The 4826-nt window shown below is 41.4% G+C and overlaps 1 non-coding gene across 1 annotated transcript; it reads right to left on the reverse strand.

Annotated features, from left to right (window-relative positions):
• Window positions 1-746: 746 nt before the first annotated feature.
• On the reverse strand, window positions 747-853 carry LOC141640680 (small nucleolar RNA R71). The gene has a single exon (XR_012543117.1). It is a non-coding gene; the product is annotated as a small nucleolar RNA R71 (small nucleolar RNA).
• Window positions 854-4826: the final 3973 nt, after the last annotated feature.

Raw genomic sequence — 4826 nt, forward strand, 5'->3', positions numbered from 1 at the left:
CATCTTAATTTGTGAACACTTAGCGGGATCGCATCAAAAATGGCGCCGTTGCCGGGGACGGTGTTTGTTTGATTTAGATTTCTTTTTATTGTTATTAGTTGTGTCTTTCTTCACCTTGAGGAAGTAAAACTCCTCAAGGTTTGTTCTAATTGTTTTTGAGTTGTTTGATATTTTGCATGTCTAGAAGGTTACAAAGTGATTTGTTACCTTTTGACCGTGAAATCGAAAGAACCTTGACGAACAATAGGAGACTTGTTAGGAGGAATTTGAGAGGTGTTGGTGAAGTTGTTCAACCCACTAGTGAGTTTGTCAATCCTTTCGCAATAGAAGGAGAAGAGAACCCATTACACAATACCCCACAAAATCCACCTACAATGCCAAAATTCTCGTCACACTCCGTACCCACCGAGGAGAATCTACCAAATGGTACTCCTACACCGCAACATCTCACCGGAAATTTTATTGCCAAGTCCGCCTTCATCCAACTAGTTGAGAGGAGCCAATTTGGGGGGATGCCTAGTGAGGATCCTCATTCTCATATGGAAACCTTTTGCGATTATTGTGATGCTATCTCTCAAACGGGCGTGACTCAAGACCAAATTAGATGGGTCTTATTTCCTTTTTCCTTAATCGGCACCGCAAAGCAATGGTTGAAGGGCCTTGATAAGGCCACCCTTGGAATAGATTCTTGGAAGAAGTTGGCTCTAGCTTTCTACAAAAAATTCTACCCACCGGAAAAGACCAACATGCTAAGAGCTCAAATTACGGGTTTTAAGCAAAGGGATGAAGAGTCTTTGTATGAAGCTTGGGAGCGGTTCAAGGGAATTTGTCGCTCATGTCCTCACCATGGACTTAGCGAATGGTTTTTGGTGCAACGATTTTGGAATGGTTTATATGAAGATTCTAGGAACATTCTCAATATGGGATCGAATGGGATGTTCACCGAGGTTGATGACAACCAAACTTGGAGCAAAATTGAAGAGATGGGAATCCACAATTCACAATATAGTAGGCCTCACAAGGCTACTAGAGGAGGAAAGTATGAAGTGGACGCCGTTACTCAATTAGGTGCCCAACTAAGCTCCCATATCGATACAATCAACTTGAAGTTTGAACAAGCTATGGCTAGACTTGAGGAAAACTCAAAATCATCGAAGCATCATGTCAATGCCATGACGGCATCCTCATCAATCCCAAGTGGGATAAATGAGAATTGTGGAACTTTGGGTCATGACCCAAGTGAGTGTAGGGGAACAACCGAACAAGTGAATGCTTTCCAAGCATATAAAAGTGGTACCCCTTATTCAAATTTTTACAATGAAAACACCAAGTTCCATCCAAATCTCTCATACAAAATCCAAAATGTTCAAAACCCTCAAACAACATACACTCCACCACCCATGAGAAACCAAAATCAAAGACCCTTTTACAATCAAAACCAAGGTTACCAAAATCAAAATCCATACAATCACCAAAATGACCAAGGTTTTGATGTCCAAAAAGCGGTCCTCGCTCCAAATGCAAAAGAATCAACAAGAATTTTTCACCCAAATGCAAAAAGATAGCCAAGCAAAGGAAACCACCATCAACAACATTCTAGCTCACACCAAGATGTTGGAAACACAATTGACTCAACTAGCATCTTCAAGCTCACAAAGACAAAAGGGGCAATTACCACCTGAAAGTAATCCCCCTAGACATGAAACGGTTAGTGCAATTCACTTGAGAAGTGGTACAAGGTATGAAGCACCGAAGAAGCAAGTTGTGGATGAAGTTGTGGAAGCTAGTGAAAAGGAAGAAATTGTGCAAAACTCCAAAGATGGAGAATCATCAAAAGAAGAAAGTTCAAAGAAAAATGAAGACAAGGCCAAAGAGAAGGAGCCCATTGTGATTAGACTTCCTTTTCCAAGTCTTCAAGCCAAGCCCAAATTTGATGATCAACTTGGAAAGTTCATGGAAATTGTGAAGAATTTAGAAGTCTCAATTCCTTTCACGGAATTAATCAATCACGTTCCGGCCTATGCGAAGTACATGAAAGATATCCTCACAAAGAAGAAGTCGATCCGGAAACTTGAGACTATCGCCTTCACTAAGGTGAGTAGTGCAATACTTCAAGGGAGTTCACCTCCAAAGTTAAAGGATCCGGGAAGCTTCTCAATACCGTGTACCATTGGCGACACGACGATCAACAAAGCCTTATGTGATCTAGGGGCTAGTGTGAGTGTCATGCCGTACTCGGTAAGTAAAAGGTTGGGGATGGGAGAGCTTTAATGCACCAACATCACACTTTAAATGGCCAATAGATCGACGAAGACACCGTTAGGGATATGGGAAGATGTCCCCGTGCGAATTGGGAAGTTTTTCATCCCGGTGGACTTTGTCATTGTTGATATGGAGGAAGATTCCAACATTCCAATCATCCTAGGAAGACCTTTCCTACACACCGCCGGTGCGGTGATTGATGTGAAACATGGTGAGCTCACTCTAGAAGTGGGAGATGAAAGCATAACTTTTAATCTTGACAAGACTATGAGAGCTCCTCGTTTGCATGAGCCATGTTTCATGATCGATCATTATAGCCGAAAAGATGAAAGGAAGAAATCGGAACTCCAATGGAGGAAGAAAATTGAAGATGCTCCATTCAAAGAGCAAGTGAATTATGACAAGGAGAGCTTGCAAAGCTCATCAAAATCAACCAAGGAAGAAGAGGATGGCCTCATTGGCCAAGAGAAGAAATTGGGAGAGTTGTCTCCATCTAAGCAAGAGATTTTCAATGATCAACTCAATGAAGTTTGTGGTCTTTGGGACGACGAATTTGAAGGGATTTTTAATCCCTACATTGGACATGCCATCGATCATGATCAACAACAAGGGCCACGGTCTATTGAGGACCTCTACCATAATAATGAACAAGCTTTTGATTACTTCTTCAAGGTGTTGAGCAACATCAACAACACCTTGAACATGCCCCCTTGACATCTCATCGAGAATGAGAGATTGGTGGAGTCCTCCCTAAACCACCACTTGTAAATATTTCTAACTCCCTAACTTACATTTCAATTCTTGTACTGCATTTTTGTCATCTTTGGATTTTTATTTACTTTGATCAAAATAATTGTCATGTAAGAGAGAAGTGAGGGAGGGACTAACAATTTCAATTGATGTGTAGTGCTTTACCTTAGTGTGGGGATGGCAATTGCCTAGGCTATCCATGCCTTAGTAGTGCCCCCACAATGAAGAACACAAGACTTGAAAGAAAGAATGGAAGAATGATAAAGGGAATGCGCTGCGCACGGGTGGAACTGAATCCGTGTACATAGGGGAAGAATCCGAGCGGATTCCCAAGAATCCGCCCGTCTTATGCAATCCGAGCGTCCCGCGAAAAACCCGTCCCGAATCGAGCTGAATTTTGAAATTTTCTTGACTGTTAAAGTATCCGAGCGGATTTCTGAAAATCCGCCCGTCTTGAAGAATCCGTCCGTTTTTGAAGAAATCCGCCGGTCCCGTGTTCAGCAAATCCGAGCGGATTGTACCAAATCCGCCCGTCTTTAGGCGAGTTTTTGCAAAGGTAGAAGAAGCAGAATCCGCACGGATTGAGCCTAATCCGCACGGATTGCCCCTGTAGTTTTGAAATTTTCGGCCTCTTTAAAACCCCTCCCACCTTCATTCATTCATTCATTCATTCATAAACACTACCCAAAACATCAAAACCCTCATCCTCTCCATCATAAAAACAAAAACCCTCAACAACATTCACCAAAATCAAATCAAACCATCCTTCCAACAACAAATTAATCACTCCTTCTTCAACAAAAATCAAAACCAAGAACAAAATCTTCAACCTTTGAGTCGATTCTTGTTTTCATAAAGGCAAAGCCTTTCACCTTCAAATCGATTTGGGCATACTACAAATTGAAGATTTTTCATTCTTTTCTTTGTTAGTTCATAAATGGCAAGGACTAAGGGAGCAACAAAGGCAACAAAGGCACCAAAGGCTAAGGCACTCTCACAAAGGCAAAAGGCTCTTCAAACAAAGAAAGCTTTGGCTATGGTGGTGGCAACACCAAACTTGGAAGTGCAACAACAACAACAACCTTCTATGGGACCATTAACATCTTCTACTCCGGTAATTAATCAACTTTTGCATTATCCGGAGGTAACTTTTATTTCCGATACCCATAGAAATACCTTTGTCAAGTTTGCTATGAAATCTATTCAATCCACCAAATTCATATGTGAAGATACCGTAGAAAAATTGGGTGTTCTTGAACAAACAAAAGCCTTTTTCAAAGCCATGGGGTTGAAGAAATTGTTTGAAACAAAGGAATTGACATACCCCTCCCTTGTCTTGGAATTTTTAAGTTCTTTGAAAGTCACCAAAGTTGAGAATAGAGAAAATCTCGAGTTTCGTCTAGCTAATGTTAGTAGACGCATTACCTTTACGGAATTAGGTGAAATTTTGGGTCTTAGTGATGAATCGCGTTATCTTAAGCATTATGGAAAGTATGACCCCGAGCCTCATTGGGAGGCAATCTCCGAGAAGAAATTTGAGGATTTTCATGCATGTCGTGCTCTTTTGGTCCATCATCCGGGCATAAGAGTATGGCACAAGGTTGTGGGAAATACCATAATTGCTAGGAAAGACACCAATCATTTCACAAGACTTAATTTTATTCTCCTTGAATCGGCTTTGAATATCGGAAGAATTCATACCGAGCCTTACAATTCTTTGAGGCTCTTGGTAGATAGATGGCTTAATGTTCATAGTGGGAAGAAGGGCACGACCGTTATTGTCAATGGCGGCCTAGTCACACTCCTAGCCAAGC

This window comes from Silene latifolia, unplaced genomic scaffold (genome assembly GCF_048544455.1).
Source record: "Silene latifolia isolate original U9 population unplaced genomic scaffold, ASM4854445v1 scaffold_96, whole genome shotgun sequence".
In the NCBI taxonomy this organism is placed as follows: Eukaryota; Viridiplantae; Streptophyta; class Magnoliopsida; order Caryophyllales; family Caryophyllaceae; genus Silene; species Silene latifolia.